A 25,744-nucleotide genomic window follows, 5' to 3' on the forward strand; every position below is an offset into this window, starting at 1 on the left:
AAAGCATTTAGTATATATTAGATATATTTAATGGATAAAACAGTGGCAGGCAGGCCGGGGGTGTATAGCCCAGTGGCTTGAGTGCTTGCCTGGCAAGTGTGAGGTCATGAGTTCGATTCCCGGTACCAAAAACCAAAAACAAAAAAAAACAGTGACAAGCTTGAGAAGGTTTATTCCAATTTGAAAGAAATATCGTGGGTAAAGTGCCATCAAACGTCATCACATGCTACAAACAAAATCCTTCATGGTTCAATCCCTATAAAAACTTTGTTTTAAGAAATTGTCACAGCCACCCTGAACGTTGGCATCCACCCGCCTGGTCAGTAGCCACAACACTGAGTTGGTACCCTCCATAGCAAAATAAAACCAGAAGTCTCAGGTGACTGTTAACATTTTTTAGCATGAAGTATTTTAAAATTATGCACATTTAAAGTCATTGTGTTTTCTTAAAGTGACAGTGTAGTATAAATGTAATACACTGCTACAGTAGTATAGTATAAATGTACTAGGAAACCAGAGTATCTGTGTGACTCTTTATTGTGGTGGTTTCAATCCAAACCTGCAGTGTTTCCCTGCTACGCCTGTAGTGGGTTGTTTGATGCTTGGAGTTACTCACGTTGTAACTGAGTTTTTTGGAAGAATCTTGGGGATGATTGTGGCAGGTAGGGGGAGACAAACCTCTGCTGTAGTACAGAATTTGAAGTTAAATTGTTAAGTTAGAGTACAGCTTAAAGTACCTTAATTTTCTGAGGCTTGCTCTTAATTAAATGAGAAAACTTTTTTTTAACAAGTAATCAGTTTATTAAAACAGTTGCCATAGGCATCTGCCGTGGGGACTTCAGCCTCCTCCTGGCTCAGTGCTGTTGGCAGTGATCTGTTTAACAATCTCGGAAGGGGGCTGGGGATTTAGCTCAGCGGCAACGCGCCTGCCTGGCAAGCGCAAGGTCGTGAGTTCGGTTCCCGGTACCGGAGAAAAACCAAAAAAAAAAAAACAATCTCGGAAGGACCGTGCAGATCAAATAGTTGTTTGTAAATTCTTACCTGGCAGTGATCCCACAGGTTAGATCCTACACCACAAGAGGATTTTTTTCTGTTTGGTAGTGATTACTGAGATCCTAGTAAGCATGGAAATGGGTCCTTTCACTTAGAAATTCTTTTCCAAAGAATTAGGTCAGAGGTGGAGCCTCTGATCAAGTGAGAAGACATTAATCTATATGGGACGAGTCTATTGGGTGAACTAACAAGATGAGTGCATTAGAGTTTCGTCTGAAATAGTTCTCAGTTTAGATTTGAAGTTCTGTTAATTTTGACTACCTTTTCATTTTTTTTAATTATGGGGGATGCTGGGGATTGAACCCAGGTCTTTGCAATGAGCTAGCTACATCTCTAGGCCTTTTTTATTTTGAGACTCTTGCTAAGTTGCCCAGGTAAGAGCCACCTCACCCAGCTTTGAATGTCTTTTCATGTTGACTACTTACGACATAATCGGCATGGGCAGTGAAAAAAATAAAACGATTTTTATACTAGTTAGAAATGTAGGAAGTCTAGGTGGATAAAGGAAGTTTAGTCTTTTGGTTATTAAGCTTATCAAAAGATATTTATACTTATTTTAGCATAGGCTGATTTAACCTGTGGAATTGCTCAAAACAACTATTGATGATGTACATTCCTTTTATGAATACTGGCAACTTTTTTCTAATATATGGACTGTTGATATGATACAGTCAAATTAATGCTCCCATTTTACTAACTAATTTGGTAGGATTAGTTTCACAGAGCAGTGTATTAAGCAGTCCACACGAACTCATTTCTTTAAAAGAAAACAAAAAAGATTTTCTGTTTTAATGTTAAGTTTGCGGAAGGTAGTAAGCCTTTTCTCTCATCTCTTGTTTTTCGTGGAAACATATTTCCCTTTGTTTTTTATGCAGTGTTCTGTGTAATGTTCGTGTGATCAGGTGCTCCCAGCCTATCTGTGGTTATGTGAGACTCTTAGTTAACTGCCGCCTCCACTCTTATGAAATGAGTCATCCAAGACGGGAACATCAGTTTGAGTGATGTCTGTTTATAAGAGAGTTAAGGAAGTGACAGTCACAGGATTCAGCAAGCAAGGGAAGGGGGAACATAGTCTCTAAAAAATAAATGTAATAGCAATTATATCTTAAAAATACTGTAAACCATGAGACAGTTTATATATAGTAACTGTTACTGCATTTTTAAAAGAATAATAATACACCTTGTTCTTGACTCATTCCTTAGGTTTTCTCTTACACTGAAGTGGAAGCAGTTGCATTTAGAAATAACATACAGGACTGTGATCTTATTTGTGGGCAGGGTACATAGCATTGAGCAGAGAAAGACAAGAAAAAAGCAGCTTATCAGTTTTTACTCATTGAGACTTTTTAAGCAACATAATTAAATTGCTGTGGTACAGATGTGGAATTTCCCAGAAGTGTCCCCCCGCCGCCCCTGTTTTCCTGTCTTTCTGCTGGGAATTGAACCCAGGGCCTTGTGCATGCTAAACATGCTCTACCACTGAGCAACATCTCCAGTTCCAAAACAAAAATATTCAGCCACATGATCTTGCCCTCTTGGGAGGAGCTGGATAGACCCGCTGAAGCCCAGAAACCCTAGTGGATCTCTAGGGCTGACGCTGAGGTGGACTTCTTGCCCAAGGCAGCCAGCAGTAAAAGGGGTCCTGACTAAAAATGTCAGAAAGCACCACGGCTTTTGGTGAAGAAGCATCAATTCAGTGAACAGACAAGAGACAAAGGTTTGGTAAATAGGACACAGAAAGACTCCGGAGCCAGGCGCTAAAATGGAAGTGCGTAGGACTGGACAGGGAGGAGGATGACATCAGGCTGTTGCTGTGAGTGGGGTGGGGACGTTCAAGGCTTACTTCACTCGCTGTCAGCTTTCTGGTTTCTGGGTGACAGGTGCAGAGTTGGGCTAGAAGCTTCTGGCTTGCCTTCCCTCCTCGGGGTAACGGCTTTGTCTTCTTGAAAGACTTGGAGGTTGGTCATAACTGTGGTGGGGCTGGGGCTTAGGAGAAAGTTGCCTTGGAAAAATTCCTCAGTTTACTTTCAGTATCTGTGTACATATGTATATATACCTATGCATGATGGGTATAAATTGGAATTGAAATGTAATGACTGTATATTATATAATCTAAGAAAACTTTTTTAAAAATTGGAATTGAGACTTAAAAGTATTGACTAAATAGGTCTCGGGAAAAGCCTGACATTTGACAGCCATGAAAACATGGGAAATATTAGTAATGAAGCTTCTTGGTGTTGTCCTGTCCAATATATGTTAGAATGCTTGTTCCCTCGCAGGGTATCTTGACTCGTGGGACAATTTATATAGTGTTGTATAACAAGTGCTAAGTGTAGTAGGGAAGTAACAGGTAGAAGCCATCATTACTGGGAATGGAATGGTGTTTTCTGGTTGGAGAAATATAGTTGACAAATATGAACCAGTAGTAAGAAGAGGTGGTAAAACTATCATCTATGTAATGATTAATAGTGAACTTTCCCATTAACTTTATTTACTTATGTATGTATTTTTTGGTACTGGGAATCAAACTCAGGACTTGTATTTGCCTGGAAGGTGCTGTGCCGCAGAGCTATATCCCCCCACCCATTAACTTTAATGGAGTCATGGTTAACACATAAAGTAACAAGTGGAGAGCTAGGTTCAGGGAAGGCTTCTTAGAGGAGTTATTTCCCTTACCTTATCTACAAGTAGGATTTAGTGGGGGCCAAGAACATGGGAAAGGGCGTATAGGCAGTAGCAACTGGATTACTGAAGTCTCAGTGGTAGGAAACCGTAATGTTTTTATTCATGCAGCAATATCTTCTGAGTGCCTGTGTCCCAGGCATTGTTCTAGGTAACAAGATAGAGCAGTGAGCAAAACAGACAAAGCCTCTGCTTTCTTCCCATGAGTGCAGAGTGGGAGACCTTCCTTACAAGTAAGTGTATAGTAAGTACTAGGGGGAAAAAAGGGCAGCATTAATGAGACACAAGGGAGCTTAGTGAAATGGGTACCATTTACTCAGTAAAGGCCTGACAGATCACATTTGAGTAGAGATTTAAAGAAAGTGAGAGAGTTTGCAGAGTGCAATGAGGGAAGATTGTTCTAGGCAGGATAACTAAGTGAAGGTGCTGATGAGGTAGAACTGCTTGGTGCGGTCAAGGAATATCAAGGAGCTCAGTGTGGCTGGAACTAAGTGAGCAAGTAGCAGAGTAGTAGGGGAATGGGAGGAAAGAGAAATAAGGTGGCTCTTGGCAGTAATTCAGGTGAGATGATCTTGACATCCTTCAGGAGGTGGAGATATGAGAAATAGTTGATTAGAGCTAACAATGTACTGAACTGATCAAATAAGGGCATGAAAAACAAGGAATTTTAGTGTACTGAGATTTAGTGTATTACAGTAGGAGCACATTTGGAAAGGAAAACATTTAACTTTGGGTGTTAATACCATCTAGACATCCAGAGGGCGAAGTGGTGGGCTAGAAATAGTACTTTGGATATGTGAAGGAAAGGACAAGCTTTGGATAACTGTTGCAGCATGTTTGCCGTATAATGTAGTAGGGGACAACTCCAGGCATCAGGGCTTCTTGACTTTTTCCACTATGACACATAAAGAAAACATTGTAGACTATGCAAGTAAATGAATGAGACTGTTTTTTCCAAGACTGCAATCGTGAGGGTTTAGGGAACTCCACCTGCCATCAGCTCCCCTAGATGTATATTATCTGTCACCCATTCAAAGCATCACTAAACACACTAGTTGGGAAGCTCTGCTCTGGAAAAGTAGCTGGGCCAAGATTAAACACATTGAAACACAGTCTTGATGAATTTAGGCTTTGTCTTGAAGATAACAGGAATCATCAAAGATTTTTAGCAAAAGTATGACCTCGTCACATTTGTTTTTGATAGGTGCTTCTGAGAACAGTGAAAGTCAATTGAGGAAAAAAAGTATCCAGTCCATTTTAGCTGGATAGTTTGCTAAAAAGATGATAAGAATAAATTATTAGAACAAAATTTTAAAATACAAGCCAACTATTTTGTTAAATTCAACTGACATAAAAATTACTCATATTCTCAGTGTCTGTATTTGTCTTGTAGGCCAATAGCAACCATTCATGAACTGGGACCCATGTGGATGACGCTGAGTGGCACTGTTTGCCATCCCGAGCATAGAGTACAGAGCATAGTGAGAGTAACAGTAGCAGGAGCGGTTGTTACGCCTATCTACAGACGGTATCATTTGGGAGGACACCAAACATATTTTTAGGTTTGTTGAATAATTTGGTTTCAGATAGCCTCACCATGGTCTAGTATACTTTATGCTTAGCCATTTCTTGTTTCATCTGGTTTCATTATTTACTTATTCATTCATTTATTTTTTGTCTTTTTGAGACAGGGTCTCCCTATGCAGTTCAGGCTGGCCGCGAGCTCATTTTGTAGCCCAGGCTGGTCTCGAACTCGCAACGATCCTACTGCCTCAGCCTCCTGAGTGCTGCGATTACAGGCATGTCCCACCATGCCCAGATGATTATTTAATTTTAGTGATGACCAGAGTTACAAAATATTTGGGATGAAATATTTCTCAGGATGATGGAGTGACCTCTGTTCCCTGGTTTTTCAGATCATGTGACCAAATCAGCTAAGTTATCTCAGCTGTCCTTTATATAGAAGAAATTAACCATTTTGAACCATAGGGGCCTCTCTAAATTGGCTAAACACAAAGATGAGTGGTGTGGTTAGCCCTTTGCAGTTAGTGCATGAAGCTGTGCTGGTCCTGATAGAGCCAGAGTTCCTTGGTTTTTGTTCTTGTTTTCTCCTCTCCTCTTAGAAAGCACCAGCATTTAAGATGGATTCTCCTCACTCATGTTCCTGTCTCTCTACTTTGGAAGACATGAGGGCCATGGATATAGCTCAGCGGCACAAGCGCCTACCTGGCAAGAACAAGGTCCTGAGTTCGATTTCCGGTACCAAAAACAAAAAAGAAGAACAACAACACCTGGATATCACTTAAAATGAATATAACGATTTGACTGCAATATTAGGTTACTAAATGTGTCCTTTAGTCAAACCCCTATTTTTCTTAATTAGAAAGGTCTTGCTTATCTTCAAGAAGCAGGAGTTCACTTTAGTTGGTGTGGACTCTTTACCCCACCCCTCCCCAACCTTACCACCCAAACATGAGCTGGCTTGTCAAGTCTTAGGCAAGAATAATGAGAAGGTAATATCAGTTCATAACCTGTATTCTTAGGTAGCTGACAGATTTAGGGCTTCTGGTTTAAACTGTGAGTGAGGAGTCATTAAAAGATGGCTTTTGAATATGCCATTGAAATTTGGAAATTGTTGGCATATCAGCTAACTGAAATACCTTTCGACACAGTCAACAGGTGTCTGACTTTCTCGCCAGGGCAGTCATTAGTTATTAAAAAAACAGGCTGGGTGGGCATAGTGGTGCACACCTGTAAACCCAGCACTCTGGGAAAATGCGGCAGAAGGCGAGCCCAACCTGGGCAAATTAGTGAGACTGTTGTCTCAGAGTCAGAAAGGATTGGAGAGCCAGAGGGCACTGTTGGGCAAAGAATAAGGAGAATTTCAGTATTTAAATGAACTTTGGGGCCACAAAGGAATACTAGAAGTACTTGAAGTACCCTTTGCAGTTTATGTGTGTATACAAAAGTTGTGTATTTTCTCCTTATTCTTTTATAAAATATACTATAATAAAAAATACAGTGAATTTTAAAAATGTATTAACAGTAAAAGATACATTGTCCTTAGCCCCTGTCAGAATACCTCCCCTCACTTTGAACACACGGATCCCATCTTTCTTGCCACTTTCTGAAGCCGTTTTGGAAGTTCTCTTTCATAATAATCTTTAGTCGCACTGTCATGGCTGCCTTCTTGTCCAGAATTGATTCAAAACACCTTTGTTTCATAATCATTTTGACTTTAGCCTACCTTTCCATTGGGTAGCGCTTGACAATAGCATTCGCTGTAACTTCTGATCATATTGTACAGGTACAATAGAGGACTTCCAGATCTGCTGCAGAAGATAAGAATGATGGATATTTGAAGCCAAAGGTAGTATTTGAAAGAAATTAATTGCAATGTGTCTTTACTGTAATTTTTTTTTTTTTTTTTTTTTTTTTTTAAGATAGGTCTCACTCTGTAATTCAGGCTGGTCTTAAACTCACTATGTAACTAAGGCTAGCCTTGAACTCAGAGTGAGCCTCCTGCTTCAGCCTCCCAAGTGCTGGGATTACAGGTGTGCTCCACCACGCCAGGCCTACAAAACATTTTTTAAAACACACACCATATATTTTGATTATTCCTTGTAGGTAGAGTGCCAGAGAGACTGACACAACAATGTCTAGTACTGTATAGGTAAATAATGCCTCCCTCACCTCTGCTATTGCTGAGAACCAATTGGTTAGAACTTATCTATCATCCTTTCTTTCATGGTATACCTGTGGACTCTCACTTATACATATTGAATTAATAATAGATGTGTCTCCATGCTGCAGCTATAGAGACAAATCTGAAAACTTGCAGAATTGATGAGAGCAAAGGGATTTGATTGATATTCTGGCCAGGTAGGTTCGTGTTAAAACTGAAGTTTTGGATTCCTCAGCTAGAGCAGAATACTCTGCTTGGGGAAGTTGGTGGTGGAAAGATGCAGAAAGTCCTTAGAAAAGTTGGAAAAGCAATTTCGTTGGTTGATTTCAAGGGCGGGCAGAGTTAAGTTCAAGCGCATTAGATAACAAGTGGGCTAACTGGGGGTTAGAAAGATTAAAACATTGCTTTCTAAGTATAGCAGGTAACAAAGACAGCAGGGAATAGAATGCTGCTATTAATAAAAAATTAGGATCATTGTTATTATGTTACAGTTTGATGATGTTTTGCAATTTCCTGCCCCAGATCATTACATTGCATATAAAGAAATATGTTTTACTTTTCTCCTGTGAGTACTGTGGAAGTTACTAAAATATTATGTCTGGATACTCTGGTTCTGTAAAAAAAAAAAACTAAATACTTTGACAGTATTTAACAGACTTTTAAAAAATGGGGAGCTAGAGCTAAAGGGAATGTATAGGACATCTCATTCAAGTTTCATAGATAAGGGAAGTAAAGTCCAAAGCAGTTTAATAATTTACCTCTTACAGTCAGTGGAAAGATGGGAACTGAGTGTACCCAGGACTCTGTTCAGCCATTTCTTTCCTTACTCCAAAAATTTTCACTGTCATGTAACATTAGTTTGTAGTGTTCAATAGTTCATCAGCGAGTCTGAAACCTTGTTAGTTGTCAAATTGGCCATGCAGGGAAATGCATGGAGATTTTATGGCAGTTGTACGAAGGTTGATTTTCTTCTTAATTTATATATTAAAAATAGCACAAAACATTTTAAGTGGGCTCCGTTTTAAGTCACTTGGTACAAGCTACTGTAATATCAGTATGGAGGGGCTGTTATTTGAAAAGAAACTTTGCTGTAATTTGGGTGTAGAGGGACCAGGCCTCATCCAACTCAGCAATACCCAGAAACTAGAGGTTGTATATTATTTTGTAAATTATTATGTTGAACGAATATGATGATATAGTTTGTTGCTGAAAGCCTAGTAAGTTCAATGATCAAAACCAATTTAAACCATGGATGCGCTGTTCATAGGTGTGGTTTTCATTACTTTTATGCGAATGAAAACACTCTGGGTATGTAGTTCAGCAGGAGAGTGTATGATTACCATGTGCAAGCCCTGGATTTGACCCCAGCACTGCAGAATTAAAGTAATCATTCTATATGCAACAAATAAAGCACAGGTAGATAAAAAGGAGTGGAAACTGAACCAAACAAGTTAATCCTGAAAGACTGTCAGAAGTATGAACAATCTTTTTATTTATTTATTTTTTTTTTTTTTCTGGTACGGAGAATCAAACTCATGACCTTGCACTTGCCAGGCAGGTGCTGTGCCACTGAGCTAAATCCCTAGCCCTTTCTATTTTTTTTTTTTTAAGCCAGCTGAGGGTGGTGGCTTATGCCTGTAATTCCAGCTAATTGGGAGGTTGAGGAAGACCCAAGTTCAAGGTGAACCTAGACGATGTAAGGAGACCTTGTTTCTAAATAAATGTAAAGAAAAGGTAAGGGTGTAGCTCAGTAGAGCATCCCTGGGTTCAGTTCCCAGTACGGAAAATGCCATATGTGAAAATGCCAAATCTACAGAAGAATGACCTGAATTATTTTTCTCTGGTGGCCACAGACTTGAATGTACCACATTTTAACTTTTTAGAGTCTTTCCTTCGGGTGATTAAAATGTGGAGTTAAGAACAGTAGCAAAATACAGTGTCTCCAGGACCTGGAACTGAGATACTTGAAAACAACAACTTGGTCAAGAAAAAAAGAAATAGATCTCTGGGAAGCAGGAGGGAGTGGACCGGAAACTAGAAACTACAGAGAAGCTTGAGAAATGGACCACAGTGCAGAAGGAGGCAGTCGGGCGCGCTCACCCCAGTTCCTGGGAAGGGGCCCTGCCTCTGCTTTAAAAGGTAAGCGCGGAGCAGGTCAGCAGCCCCAGCGGGGAGTAGAACCAGCTGGCCGCACTAGTACAGGAAGAGCCTGGGACCAAGGTACTGGTGAGAAGAGCAGTCGGGTTTTACTCTGAAAAGGACTCTGCATGGCGGGCTGCAGTTGGAGAGGACATCCGTGCAGCACCCACCAACGTGAGAGTGTTTATTTTCAGGCGCCATTTTGGGAAGGAGTTGTTTAAGACTGAGCCACACGACAACTATACTTCAGGCTTTGGGGAGGACTTACCTCGGAGACTGTGGACTACGGCCACAGGAGACAGTCATGGAGAGGGTACAGGCGGGATGAAGAATCTTGGGCCGGGAGCCCAGCCCGCCCTCCTGAGAAACGAGGCCCTCTTGTGCGGCGTTTGGAGGGGGCTGCATCGCGTTCAGCGGACCTCCTGGCGCCCCCTGCCCCACTGCCTGGCCCCAACGCGGAGCTCCGTGCTCTTGCTTTCCTCACTGACTCAGTGGTCGGGGATCCGCCTCAGCTTAACCGGTTGCCACAGCCTGGGATGTACGGACAAAGGCACCTCTGGAGCAGGGATGCACTTGACAAGTTCAGGCCGCAAAGCAAGCAGATGGAGGTGTTTCGTGGGCCTCACAGAGTGACCCAGAAACTGGACCAGCTGAAGTGAGTACAGCCCGGGGTGGACACCACCGACCAACCATGCCCAGCCGGAAAGCGGGGCGGGATTCAGCATTTACCCAAAAACGTGAGTGTGGAAACGAAATAGGTTTTGGTAGTGACTCGCTGTCCCTCTCCCGTATCTTGTGGATTCCAATACGGCAGACCCTGGAAGGAAACCACTCATTCACAAATGGAAGAATTTTTTCGGACTCATTTGTTTTTTTCTTTTCTTTCTTTTTTTTTTTTTTTTACATGTTTTGGGAGTGTTTCTTTTTTATTCTTTTTCTGTTTTCTTCACTTCGCTTTCAGTTTTTTTCTTTTATCTTGTTCTTTTCTGTTACTTTTATCTAATTCTATTAATTTTGTTTTATTATGTAATAGTATCCTTTATCTCACTTATCTTGCCTCATCTTTTATTTTTAAAATTTTATTTCATTTCTTTTCCCCTTCCCCACCCCTCCATATTTACTAGTATTACTATTTATACGTTTACTTGATTCTGTGCTATTATTATTATTATTGGATTCTTTTCTATTGTTAATGGTGATATCGTTGTTGGATTTAGTAGATATTTATGGTATGTCAATATTTAGTTTGTCTTAGTATCTATACTATTATTATTGTATATCTCTTTTCTGTTGTTAAGTGTGGTACAGAGGTAACTTTTATTGGTTCTTATGTCAGTATCCAGTTTGACTAGCCAGTAAATACATGAAAAAAAGCCGGGTGTGGTAGTGCACACCTATAATCCCAACACTCAGGAAGCTGTGGCAAGAGGATCACCATGAGTTTAAGGCTAGCCTGGACTACATAGTGAGTTCAAGGCCGGCCTGGACTACATAGTGAGTTCAAGGCCAGCCTGGATTAAAACAACAACAGCCACAACAAACATGAAAAAATGCTGAACACCTCTGGCCATTAGACAAATGCAAATTAAAACAACACTAATATTCCATTTTACCTAGATAGAGTGGCTGTCATCAAGAAATCAAATAATAAATGCTGGCAAGGTTGTGGAGAAAAAAAGAACCCTTCTACATTGTTGGTGGGAATGTAAACTACTCAACCATTTTGGAAATCAGCATGGAGATTCCTCAAAGAACTAAAGATAGAAATTCCATTCTACCCAGCTATTGCCCTTCTAGCTGTTTGCCTGAAAGAGTTAAAGACATCGTACTACAGTGATACATACATACCCATGTTTGTGAGAGCACAACTAATAGTAACTAAAGCTTGAAAGTGTCCTATATGTCTATCAGCAGATGAATGGATAAAAAAGTAAAACTGATACTTATTCACAATGGAGTACTACTCTGCCATAAAGATACATTTGAATCATTTGTAGGAGAATGGGTTTACCTTGAGACAATGTTAGATGAAGTAAATCAGACACACAAGCTTAAATATCACATAGTTTCACTTAAATGAAAAACCAGAAGTACAAATAAGATGAAAAATAAAACGTAGATAATAGGAAGTATGAAGATAAATCTTTGGTAAATGGGAAGGGGAGCAAGAGCTAGAGGGAGGGAAGAGGGGATAAAAAGCATTAAGATGTGTTAGGTATGCAAACTGCCTCCCTACCGTGAATGTGATCACTGGCTACTGCAAACATGTACTAATGAAAATGAAAAGGAATAGAGTTTCTCCTTTGGGACTTGAAGCGTAAAGGTCCCTGAGTGGTCCAGGAAGGCAGGTAGCCCCTCACAAACAGCTATACTTTCTGAATCAGCACTTCACTTGCAATTTATATGCTACGATCTTGTTAAGGTAATGTGCCATGAATGAGAAAGTGGACAACCACAAGCATGAAAGGAAAAAGTGTATAGTGTACCCTTAAGCATGATTTAAAACCGTGCTGTCTAGCTGAGCTTTGAGAGACCAAAATCACCATTTTGTGGTGGTTAGTAATCTCCAGATTTCTTGTGGCCAACAGAAGCATGTAATCAACAGGTATACAGTGAAAAACACCCCACGGATACAACGTAAAAACGATCTGTTGTGCTTGCCTTATCTTTGTGGACACACAGATAAACTGGATATAAACGATCCATGTAATTCAAGGTTGATCTAAACATATAGAAAAAGGTGAAGCAGAAGCAAATGCCCTTTTTAGTTCTCATCTTCTTCATATTGTTTCCTAGATAGGTGTAAAAGTTTTTGCTGTCCTTCCTTCACACACACAGACACTCTATATTGACCTTGTTTTTTTTTTGGTACCAGGACTCAAACTCAGAACCTTGTGCTTGCCAGGTAGGTGCTGTGCCACTGAGCTATATTCCCGGCCCATGTATACATATTGGTCAAGCACCTACTGCATTCCAGATGTGGTAGTAAATGCTCTTCCACACCAATCATAGGTAAAAGAATAGCTCATTCAGTAAACACTTTGCCTACATTTATGTCTTCAAGAGTTTCACCTATTTTGTCTTCTGGCAGATTGTTTCTGTTTTAATATTTAGATCTTTGATCCATTTAGATTTTAGTTTAGTGTTTTAGGGAGAGATACTGGTCTAGGTTCAATCTTTAGCATGTGTATAGCCAGTTTTCCCAGCACCATCTGTGTAAGAGGCTCTTTCCTCCAGTGAAAGGATTTGACTGCTTTGCCTAAGATAAGGTAGTTAAGTGTGCCTGGAATTATTTCTGTACCCTGTATTCTGTTCCATTGATCCACAAGTTTGATTCTTTTTTCCCCAATACCATACTTAAAAAAAAAAAAAAATCACTGTAGCTTTGTAGTATAACTTGAAGTCTAGGATTGTGATGCCCACTTCCTTGCCCCTTGTTGCCCAAAATTGCCTTTGCTACTCTAGGTCTTTTCTGATAATGTCTAAATTTTAGGATTGCTTTCTATAGTTCTGTGAGGATTGGAATTGCATTAAATCTATATTATGGTTTTTGAAATATTCCCATCTTGGCTATATTGGTTCTCCCTATCCAGCAACAGGGGATATCTTTTCATTCTCTAATGTCTTCTTCTTCAGAATACTATAATTTTCACTGTAAAGGTTGTTCATTTCCTCGGTTAGTTAATTCCTAAGTATTTCATTTTTATTTTTTTTCCTACCGGGAATTGAACTCAGGACCTTGCGCTTGCCAGGCAGGTGCTGTGCTACTGAGCTATATCCCGGACCCAGTATTTCATTTTTCTTGATGCTATTGTGAAAGGTATCATTTCCCTAATTTCTCTCTCAGTGATTGATTTTTGAATGTTAACTTTGTATCCTGCTATGTTACTGAATTTTGTTTTTAGTTCTAGGAGTCTTCTGGTGGAATTTTTGGGTCTTCTGTGTAGAGGATCATGTCACTTGCAAATAATGATCATATAACTTCATCCTTTACTAACCATAGCTCTTTGACTTCTTTCTCTTGCTTAATTGCTCTTGGCTACTGTTTTGAGAACTGTATTGAACAGGAGCACTGATAGTAGAATCCTTGTCTTGTTCCGGACTGTAGAAGGAAAGCCTTCAGCTTCTCTCCATTTAATATGATATTGGCCATTCCTTTGTCATAGATGGCTTTTATCAGATTGAACTAAAGACCTTCTATAACTCTTTTCTTAAATTTTTTTTTTTTTATCATGAATGCATGGTGGATTTTGTTAGATGTTTTTAATGCATCTATTGAGATGATCATGTGATTTTTCTTCTTGCTTCTGTTTATGTGGTGTATTGCATTTTTTGTTTCTGACATGAACCACTATATCTTGTCACTGATTTTTCTACATCTATTGAGATGATCATGTAGTTTTTGTCCTTTATTCTACTGATGCAGTGTATTACCTCAATTGATTTTTCAGTGTTAAAGTAACCTTGCACACCTGGGATAAATTCCACTTGATGATGGGTATAGCTTTTTTTAAGTTATTTTTTCAGTATTGCTGAGTTCAGCCTGATATGTTTTTTGCTTTTTGTTTTTTTTGGATTTTTTGTAGAGTTTTTTCATTTGTATTTATAAGAAATAATATTCTATAGCTTTCTTTTCTCATGACATCTTTTGTTTTGGTAGGAGTGATACTGGCCTCATAGAATGAATTGGGAAATGTTCTTTCTAGTTTTTAAAAGAATTTGTGAAAAATTGGTTTTAATTCTTCTTTACATACTTGACAGAATTCCCAGTGAAGCTATCTGGACCTAGGCTTTTCTTTGTCAGAAGTTTTAAACATTTTTTAAAATCTATTTTTTTCCTTTTTTCAACTGTTTTTATTTACTTTAAACATTTGACAGGAATGATTATCTTATTCTAGTATGTTCAAAAGTAAACAAGTGAAACAAAAACAGATTTTAAAAAGAATGAACAAAGGAAGTCATAAAGAAGACAAATAAGCAAATCACACATTTTTAGTTATGTGTGTTCTGGGTTTTTCTTTTTTCTTTTTTTTTCATTTTTGGTGGTACCGGGAATTGAACTCATGACCTACTGCTTGCAAGGCAGGTGCTATGCCATTGAACTATATCCCCAGCCCCTGTTTTGGGGTTTTTTAAATTTTTATTTTCAGTGCTTGGGGACTAAACCCACCATGGCTTTTGCACTTTTTTCTTTCTCTTTTTCTTTCTTTCTCCCTTCCCCTTCCCCTTCCTTCTTTCCTTTTTTTTTGTTTTTGTGGCTGTACAGGGGATTCAGTGCAGGGCCATTTTCTGCATGGGGAAGAGTAGAAGTGGGTCATAGTACTGCATGGTTATCTTTAAAAAAATTAATTTCTAAAATAATAACCCATTTTTTTAATCCTCAATTTTGAGACTAGGTCTTGGTAAGATGCAAGCCTAGGCTGGACTCAAACTTACCATCCTCTCATTTCAGCCTCCCAGAGTGCTGGGACTACTGGTATGTGCCACCATGCTTACTTTATACCACTTACTTTGTATCACTGTCAGTTTGCCTTAATATAAAATATTCACATCCAGGGCCGGGTGTGGTGGCTCATGCCTATAATCCCAGCACTCGGGAGGCTGAGGCACGAGGATCGTTGTGAGTTCGAGGCCAGCCTGGGCCACAAAGTGAGCTCAAGGTCGGCCTGAACTGCATAGTGAGACCGCATCTCAAAAAACAAAAACAAAACAATTATTTAAAAAAAATTCACATCCATTTATAAAACAATGCTTTTGTGCTTAAACTTTTATAATGAAAAGCTATTTATAACAATAATTTATCAGGTTATCTAAATAGAAGTAATCCAGCATATTCTTACTGTATTTCATGTACTTGGGGGGACATCTAGATACAAGCCACAACAGGCTGAGGATTTACACAGTTCCTGAAATTGAGCATGATGGTATCATTTTATAAATGTACTGTGTAATGGGTATGTTAGCAAGAAGAGCTATAGAGTAAAATTACTAGATCTTTATTATTTTAGGAACTAATTTTTTAAAGATAACCATGCAGTACTGTGACCCACTTCTCTTCCCCATGCAGAGAATATAAAGATCACCTGGAATATCCTTTCTTTGATTATGTTGTTAATATGAATGCTAAGATATGTCTGAAATTTAGTAGTGGGGAGTCTACAAAAGAAGTATAATTTTGTACATTGTTCATGTTGGAAAGATATTAGCAAGAAATAGCATGAAGCTTACTTTACTAGCTTTTTAACCTTAACATCTTTAATGAAATAGTTTTTTTGTTTTGTTTTATTTTGTCTTTTTGAGATAGGGTTTCACTATGCAATTCAGGCTGCCCTTAAACTTACTTTGTAGCCCAGGCTGTCCTCAAACTTGCAGCAATCCTCCTGCCTCAGCCTCCCAAGTGCTAGGATTCAGGTGTGCACCACTACTCCTGGCCTTAATGAAAGAATTTTTAAAAGGATATATAGGTTAAAATTCAAGAGAAATATTCTGATTATCAAATGTCATCTGCATTGTTTCTTGTATAAATAATCTGACATTTCTTTCCCTTTATGAATAGTGTGTAAACTTCATAAATCACTCCTGATGGATATGCTTTGCTCATTCACATTCTTCCACAGGCCTTGTCTTCCAGTGCACACATCTGTGAAAATAATGATGTAGAAATATACTTCTCACCAAGTATAAGAACATTTCCTAACTTGAGACTTGATTTTGCTAATAAATATTGATGCTGAGCTATGTAAGCTAGTGAACCTAAAATATTGCCTATTGCTTTAGATATCAATGTTTAAGTTTAAATATCAGTGAAGTGATTTGATAAAATTTCATAAAATGTGATTTATTTTTATTTTTATTTTTATTTTTTTTTTGGTCTTTTTGAGACAGAGTCTGACTATGCAGTTCAGGCTGGCCTTGAGCTCACTTTGCAGCCCAGGCTGGTCTTGAACTTGCAACGATCCTCTTGCCTCAGCTTCCTGAGTGCTGGGATTACAGGTGTGTGCCACCATGGTTGGCTTGAAATTTCATAAAATCTGAAAAAGTAATTGGATATAGAATATATTGATACAAGTCTGAGTACATATGAAAGACAAGTAAATGACAGGTAGAACCAAATTCCAGAATTTAACACAAAAGCATCAAAATGTTGTATAAAATACTGTAAGACAAATTTACATTTTCTGGCAAAACAAAACATGTCACAGTGTCAGTATCAGTTGGGGTTCACTAGAGGAACAGATATGATTATATAGAGGATTTATTATGTAGGCTTACAATGGCTGCCTGAAGAATCAGGCATGGAAAAATGCAAACTGGCCATGTGCGTGATGGAGAGCCAGACAAGCCAGTGTTGAAGGCCTGGAGCTCATTCCAGTGTGAGTGTGCGTCAGAAAGCCCCACAGTCTGCCTTGGAAGGCTGGATCTGCACGGGAAGACCAGAACCGGAGACAAACATTGAAAGGTGATGGTGAAGACTGGAGGTTCTCTGGAGAAGAAAAGCGCAGACTTTCTTCTTTCTTCCTTTTTTGTTTCCTCCAGGCTGCAAGCCTACTTGTTGGTGCCACCCACATCCTGGGTGGTTCTTCCCTCCTCAGTTTGGGGCCTGCGTGTTAGTGATCCACAGACATACCCAGAAGTTTACTAATCTGGGTAAGCAGTGCTTAAGTGAAGTGGATGCATCAGAATTAATGATCGTAGCACCAGTTGAAGTAACATAAAAATTTTTCAAAAACTATATGTGGTTTTATAATATCTACTTGTGTTCTCCAGGATTCAAGGCAGAAGCAATCTTTTCTTCTTACCAGCTGGTAGGAAAACTATATGAAACATGACTCACAAGTAAAGAGTCTATTTATAGGTAATCAGTTTAATTACTTTATAATTACCATGGGCTGGTAAAGCCCTTCTAGCAAATGATGCATCATATGTATTCAGCTAAGAAATGTGTCACCTAAGTATAATGGCAATCTCATGTAACACCATATTGGCAATAAGTTTGAGATGGAAAGAATGCAAAGTGGATTAGAGAAAATTATTTGTGTCAGAGACTAAGTATGTGAGTTTGCCTACTCAAATCGATATTGATCATCCATCTGGGCATGGTGGAGCATGCCTGTAGGCCCAGCTATCTAGAGGCAGGAGGATCGAGGCTGGGGATTTAGCTCAGCTCACTTGCCTGGCAAGTGCACGGTCGTGAGTTTGATTCCCAGTACCGGAAAAAAAAAAAAAAAAATAGAGGCAGAAGGATCACTGCAAACTCAGAGCCAGCCTGGGCTACATAGTGAGTTCAAGGAGGTCCTGAACTACACTGTGAGACCCTGTCTCAAAACACCTAAACAACCCCCCCAAATTGATCATCCATTATAAATCAGATATTGGATAGGATATGGGAAAGTATTGGTTAGGATATTGGAGGGTAGTGGTTAGCCTTTGTATGTGTATAATTGACATTTTAATGCAATATTTAAGGTAGACCAAAAAGATAAGAGTAAGCCAATGCTGTCCATTCTTTCACAGGCTAGCCACAAATGTAGTTGGAAGTCCCTATGAACTGTATATACTGCCTAGAAGATACAAGCAACAAGACTCTGAGGGTGTAAATTATTTGTATTTACATGGATATACTCACCCACACTTAAATTTTGAACCATGGGGGTTGGGGTTATAGCTCATTGATAAAGTGCTTGTTTAGCATGTGTGAGCTAGGAACTGTTTTATTTTTCTGTGACCCATTGACTATTTAAGAGTATGTTGTTTAATTTCCATATATCTTCAGTTTCTGTGGCCTTCTTTGCTATTGATTTCTAGTTTCATTGCACTGTGATCTGATAACATGCATGGTAAAATTTTGAATCTTTTGCATTTACCTAAGCATGATTTATGTGCTATTATGTGGTATATTTTGGAGAAAGTCCCATTTGCTGATGAAAAAGAATGTGTATTCAGTTGTTGTTGGGTGGAACATTTTGTAGATATCTGTTTAGTCCATCTGTTGGAAGGTTTGCTTCAACCCTGATACTTGATTTTTTTTGTTGTTGTTCAGTTGATCTGACTATTTATTACAGTGGGGTAGTGAGGTCCCTCACTGTAATTGTATTGATGTGTTTTTTACTGTTGTTGTTTTTGTTATTATTTTGTATTGATGTTTATCTGATCTTTTATGTGCATTAATGTTTGTTCTGTGAAGTTGTGTGCATCATCGTTTGGTGCATATGTTTTTAAAATTATCTCTTCCTATTGAATAGTGCCATTAACCAATATGTAATGTTCTTCTCTGTCTCTTTTGATCAGCTTTGACTTAAAGTCCATTGTCTTGGTTACTTTCCTCTTGTTGCTGAGACAAAATACCTGACACCCAAAATTAAGGAAGGAAAGGTTTATTTAGCTTACAGTTTGTGGAGGTTTCAGTCCATACTTGGCTGGCTCCAAGGCAGAGTGGCACATGGCAGAGGACAGATGTTCATGGAGGTGGAAAACAGCAATAGCAACAAGAGCAAAAAGGGGTGAGAACAAGCCTCTTTTCCTCCCTTATGTTGTAAGCAGGCTACCCTCATTTAAGGAGCATGTAGCACTCACAGTCTCCATGCCCTCCTCTTGCACAGGCTCAGGATGAATACAAAGTAAGCACCCTGGCCCCCTGCTGAGTCACATCTTAACCTCTTAAACTTCTCAAATTGACACAGTGAACAGCATCCCAAAAGGATAAGGGCATGTCCTTTTCACCCCAGGATGCAGAACTGCTGAGTCACTTAGCCAAACCTCTAGACTTCCCAAGTTGACACAGTGTATCAACCATAACATCCACTTTGTCTGAAAATAGGTAGTTGCTCCTGCCAAAAGTGTTTTGGGGGTTCCTGTTGTATTAAATGTTTTTTTCCATCCTTTGATTTTTAGTATATGAATTTCTTTTTGTGTTAAGTGTGTTCCTTATGTACAGCATATCCTTGGATTTTGTTTCTTGATCCATTTTACTAATCTGTGTATTTTGATTGGTGAATTGAGTTCATTCAAATTGATACTTATAATTGATAGGTATTGAATTAATCCTTTCACTGTAGTATTTACCCTACTGTTTTTGCCTTTTTTCCCTTCTACTTGATTGTGAGCCTGACATGATTCATCCATTCTATTAGACCTTTTGGCATTGATATCTTCATTGTCTCTTTCTAGATGTCCTTGAGAATTTTTTGGTGCATTGGCTTGGTGGTCATCAATTTCTTTAGGTGCCCTTTATCATGGTAATATTTTATTTCTCCATCAATTTTGAAAGGTGATTTTGCAGAATATGTCCACCTGTGTTGGAAACTTCTTTCTTTCAGGACTTGAGACACTTCATTCCAAGCTCTCTTTACCTTTAAAGTTTGTGTTGAGAAGTCTTGTAACTCTGATAGTTTTTCCTTTATACCTGTTTCATTACTATAATAGCTTTTAAAATTCTGTTCTTGTGTTGGATTTCTGGTATTTTAATTATGTGGCACAGACTTGTTTTTCTGATTATGGCTGTCTGGAGTTCTATATGCCTCAATTACTATATGTTAAATTCCTTTTTTATAATAATAAAAAAATTATAAGCCAGCATGAAGGACATAAAAAACCTTTTTTATTAATTCCAGTTACTCTTAAATTAGTCTTTGAGACATCTATCAGTGGTTGGACCTATTTTTCATGTTCCTTTGCTCTTTTTAAAGTGTCTTTCATTAATTGATTGCTAACCTCCACCCTGTCTTTTAGATCTGTCAATGTCCTCACATTGGCTGCTTCTGCTCCCCATGCTTTCAAGTCAAATCTTTAATTTCCTGGATTTCTGTTTGGAACTTTTGGGTAGGCTCCCATTCTTTTCTATGGTGTGTATTCATGTTTTACATCTTTTCCTTTAGCTCCACTAAATTTTTATTAGTGTCTTCTCTAGATGTGCTGAGCATTTGTTTCATTTGGGTCATTATTTATTTAGTAAAATCTTCTATGAATTTGCCAAGCACTTTTTTGAACTATTTTATTACCTCCATTAATACCCTTTCAGACATTTCTGCTGTGTGGCTTTTGATTTCCTCTCATTAGTCCCCTGGATTGGCTTTGCGGGGAGTTGGAGTTGGGAGTATTTGGAATATGTTTTTGTCTTGTCTTCATGTTTCTATATTTGTTTGCTTGCTTTGTAGTAAAGCAAACGAAAACAATGGCATCAAATATAAACTGGTTTCTGACAAATTCTGTGGAACCACCCTTAACCAGAGCAATGAGGTATGTGATTTTAGTGTGCACACTTAGATAATGACCTAGTAAATCATACTGCTAGTTTCTAGTGAATATAGGCAGCAGTGCAAAAGCTTAAGAAATACACTAGACTAAGGGCCATGTTTTTCAAATCTAGTCCTAAAGTTTATACTTGCCAGACCTCCCCACAGAATACAGGCCCTGTGATCTTCCTGGCCTGACCTTGAGCTTCTCGTGGGTCGTAGGAGATCTCTGTCTAGCTCTCATCTTCTCCAAGCCTGTCTCTGCAGGAGGGTAACACTTCAGGCCCGGAGTGAAACTGTCCTAGGTGTTGGTCTTGTCCTCAATCACACTGGTATTTTGGTTGCCTTGTGCTGAGGAGAAGCAAGGCACACAGGCATCTAGGATTTGGTAGTTCAGCTACCCTCTTCCTCTCCTGCCCAGGGCACATGAAGTGGCTGGCACTGGGGCAGGGTAGGACCTCTTTCCTCCACTCCTGCAGGGTGCTCAGTGTGGCCGGAGTCAGCAGTGGCAGTGGGCTGCACATTTAATGACTCTGGGAATGTGCTGAAGAATAGTACATGTGGGTCAAATTGTATTTCTGTAGTAAATCTTTTGAGGACTCTTGATACTGATTTCAATGGCTGTACTAGTTTACATTCTCACCAACAATAAAGCGGGGTTTCTCTCCCTATCTTTGCCATCATTCACTGTGTTTTTGTGTTTGTTTGTGAAGATTGCATTGAGCCTGTAGATCACTTTTTTAGCCCCTTTTTTTGGCAAGCTCCTGTATTTTTATTTTTTTTTAGTAGTACATCTTTGCAGTACATAATTATTGCATTCCATATGGGGAATTGATACATGTATGTAGCACATCTTAATTTTTTTTTTCATTTCATTCCCCTTCCCTCTGTCCTGTCTTTTCCCATCTCTTGGTCCCCTTTCCTTTTGTAGTATGGCCATTTGAACAATATTTATTCTGCTTACCCAAGAGCAAGGAGTATTTTTCAATTTTAGCACTTTTTAATTTTTTTATTCAGAATTCTCTAATTTTCATTATAGAGGTGTTTTACTTCCTTGGTTAGATTGACTCATAGGGATTTAATTTTTAAAATTTTGTTGTGTTTTACCACCCTCAAAATGTAGCCCTCCAAAGTAACCCACACAATAGCGCATGATGGTGCCCTTCGAGGAATGGCTGGGGAGCGGCGGACATTACAGAGCAATCTTTGGAATGACGTATAAATGTTATGTGAAATTCATTTGTTGCTGTCGGCTTCTTCAGAGTCTCTGTGCTCTGGGGAATATTCTAAATCTTTCAGACTTCTGGAAGAAAGTACGGGCCTAAAGTCTTCAACTGTCATGAGGTTTAATTTCATCACTTGAGGGGCTGGGGATTTAGCTCAGCGGCAAAAGCGCCTGCCTGGCAAGTGCAAGGTCGTGAGTTCGGTTCCCAGTACCGGAGAAAAACCAAAACCAATATATATATATATATAATTTCATCACTTGAGTGTAGTACAGGTATAGCATCGCAGGCATTTGCCATACTTGACAATAATTCAGAACGACTGCTGCAGGAAATTCATACACAATATTCAGCTGGTCAAGCAGGGAGCAACAGGTAGGGTCTTTGAAGTTCTGTGTCTCCAGGACTTCTAGGAAAGAAGAAGGAGGACTGCTAGTAGATTTGGAGGTTTTATAGTCAGTGACATGTTCCCAAGTAGTAACAGTTATCTGCATGTTCTTCTTTGGACAACACCTGAAAACCTTTTTGAACTACTGATACAGAACTACTGATACTGCTGATCTTCTGTATTGCAGCAACTACACTGACAGAGGAAAACCAAAGGGTTTGATTTTAGGTGATAGAACACAGAGTAAGCCTCCGGGAGGGGACATTTGTATAGTGTGCATTGTTCTGAACTATTCACTCTAGTTTAGCACAATCAGCTTCTTCCCAGACTCCTGCATTTATAACAGATGATGGCAAAAACACTACTGCATTATTTCCTATAGCAGTTATAAACTTGGAACAGGACTATTTTGAGTGGGGAAACTTCAGAGGTGTTTTGGTTTGTCTTGGAAGAAGCCACACCTCTCTCTTCTGCTGGACCTCCCAGGTCTTGGGTGTCTCCCTCCCCTCCTCCTTCTCTCCCCATTCCCACCACCTTCTCTACCTCCTCCCTCCTACTTGTCCTCATCCCTGCCCTACCATCACCAACTCTCCAAAAAATGTGGCTGCCATGGCCTGGGAGGGCAGCCTGCTCCCCGCACCTTTTTTTTGGTACCTGGAATCAAACTCAGGACCTGCGCTGTGCCGCTGAGCTATAACCCCAGTCCCACCCCTCCACCTTCTGAGGCAGGGTGTGGCTGTGCATTTGAAGCTGGCCTTGAATTCACTATGTAGCCCACACTGGGTTCAAACTTGCAGCAGTCCTCCTGCCTCAGCCTCGTAAGTGTTGAAATTACGGCATGTACCACCATGGCTCCTACTCATTTTTTGGAAGCTATTGTGAATGGAATTGTTTTCCTGATTTCTTTCTTGGTAGGTTTATTACTGGTGTATATGCACACAATTGATTTTTGTGTATTTATTTTATATCCTGCCACTTGTCTGAATTTGTGTATCAGGTCTAAAATTCTTCTGGTGGAGTTTCTGGGATCTTCTATGTAAAGGATCATATCTGTAAATTGGGATAATTTCAGTTCTTTTTCTATTCCTTCCCTTTTTTTCTCCCTTTTGATTCCTCTGGGTAAAGTCTGAAGAAGTATATTGAACAGGGGTGGTGAGATTGTACATCCTTGTCTTGACCCAGATTTAAGAGGGAATTCTTTCAGTTTTGTCAGTGTTATTTTATTTAGGTGGGTATGGTGGTACATGCCTGTAATCCCAGCACTTGGGAGGCTGAGGCAGGGTGATCACACAGAGTTCAAGGCCAGCTTGAACTGCATAGGAAGACCTTTGGGGAATGTAGAAGAAGGCTCGGCTCCTTAAATTTCCCTTGAGCGTGAGGAAATTAAAAAATCCAAAACTGTTCCTCATACTTGTCTGCAGCTTTATGGAGAAAAAATAATAACCAGCACCGTCAAATGGGAAGTAGCACTGAGTCTGCAGTACTTAATGAACAAGGACCATAAAAATAGAAGTTTTCTTAGCATGAACTTTTCTCTGAATTGCTGAGACCATTTCTCTGTATTTTTTTTGACTATATTTCTTAGAACAGTTTTAACTTTACAGAAAATTTGAGCAGATAGTACAGAGAGTTCCCATAGAATCCCTCTCTTGGTTGCTTTTAATCTAAATGGTTCTGCGCTTTTCTTCTTAACCACTCCCCCCCAATATGATACTATTTTCTCTATAAACAAGCCAGTTGTTTAAAGAAAATCATACTCCCTGGATTTATGTAATTGTTTCCCCCATGGTGTCATTAATAGTCTCCTCTAACCTCTACATTTCTTATAAAGTGGCAGTTAGGCCCAAAGGCTTTGTTAAATGTTTCTGCAAAAATTCTTCGTAGACACTGTATTTTTATTCCTCCTAAATGTTCCCTGTCTCTGTCTCTGTCTCTCTCTCTGTGTTTCCTGGACACCTCCCCACACACACACTTATTTTTTTTGAGACAGTATCTCACTAAGTTTTCCAGGCTGGCCTTGAAATTGTGATCCTCCTGCTTCAGCCCCAGCAGTTGGGATTATAGGCATGTACCACCATACCCAGCCAAACATACTTTTGTGAAGTGCCCATCACTGCAATATACTGGAATGCTTTTGGATTGCAGTTCTTACACATCAGCTCTTCTCATCTTTGAAAATATTATAAAGCATATTTTTCTTATTTGCCTTACTGATGAAAATATTGATGGAAGAAAGGAAAAAAGCATCAGTTTTTTGGCTGCCTTGTCTTACAATGTCTAGGATACAGTAGAACTCAATAAATATTTGTTAAAAATAACTGATGAGTTTTTTTCTGTTTTTGTTTTGTTTTGTTTTTGAGCCAGGGTCTGATTATGTAGTTCAGGCTGGCCTTGAACTCACTATGTAGCCCAGGCTGGCTTCAAACTCTCAGCAGTCCTCCTGCCTCAGCCTCCCAAGTGCTAGGATTATACCCATGCGCCACCATGCCCAGCATGAGTTCTTTCTCTTAAAAATACCTCTTCCTTCATCTTATAAAATATTACTCTTTTCATATTCTCTTCATATTTTAGTTTGTTTTTTCCTTGTGTCCTCAGTGACCTCTTCGTGTTGTTTCCAGTGTCGTGTCTATGCTCTCAGATTTTTTTCTTCCTTATTCACACATAGAATGAATATCATCTCCAATATGACTTTAATTCCATTTCTTTGTTGATGTCTCCTGTAAGTTTTTCTGAGTCCTTATTGCCTACCTGCGAGTGGAATGCATATTTTTTCAATGAGACTTTTTCAAGTTTAAGGGCTTCTTGAATCTCAGTAGGTCTAAAAGAAAATGCTTTATTTTTCAACTTGGTTTTTATAGCCCTCAGTTATTTCTGTTATATGACTAACCTGGTTCAGTGTTGATTTATTTTCTGTATGCCTTCTCCCCACAATGAGAAATAGACTCTATAAAGCCTATTCCGTGTGTTTCAGATTATCATTTCTTTATCTTCCCATCATCTTGAGCAGGTACATTACAGTGAATCATATGAGGTTGTTAATTATCAACTGTTTTTGACCTGCAAGAATAGCAGATTTATATAAGCCTGATGATGTGTGTGTTTGTGTGCAAGTATGTCTGAGTGTCACACTGAGGGCCTGTGTGTGCACGGCAAGTGCTCTATTACAGAGCTGCATCCTCAGACCTCAAACGAAGAATGTATCTAATTTTACTATGTTTGTATTATTTCATACAAAAGGGTATTGTTAGAGATCATTAAAAATATCTAACTAGGGCTGGGGATTTAGCTCAGCGGCAAAGCGCCTGCCTAGCAAGTGCAAGGTCGTGAGTTCGGTTTCCGGTAC

General features: G+C 39.2%; 1 protein-coding gene and 1 pseudogene across 2 annotated transcripts in view; one reads left to right on the plus strand and one right to left on the minus strand.

Moving 5' to 3' along the window:
- N4bp2l2 (NEDD4 binding protein 2-like 2) overlaps positions 1-25,744 on the plus strand; it is a 104,016-nt gene that overhangs the window by 45,851 nt on the left and 32,421 nt on the right. The window lies entirely within an intron of this gene.
- Positions 21,903-23,012, minus strand: LOC102008445 (annotated as a pseudogene).

The sequence above is a fragment of the Chinchilla lanigera genome, unplaced genomic scaffold (genome assembly GCF_000276665.1).
Source record: "Chinchilla lanigera isolate Chin_1 unplaced genomic scaffold, ChiLan1.0 scaffold00030, whole genome shotgun sequence".
In the NCBI taxonomy this organism is placed as follows: domain Eukaryota; kingdom Metazoa; phylum Chordata; class Mammalia; order Rodentia; family Chinchillidae; genus Chinchilla; species Chinchilla lanigera.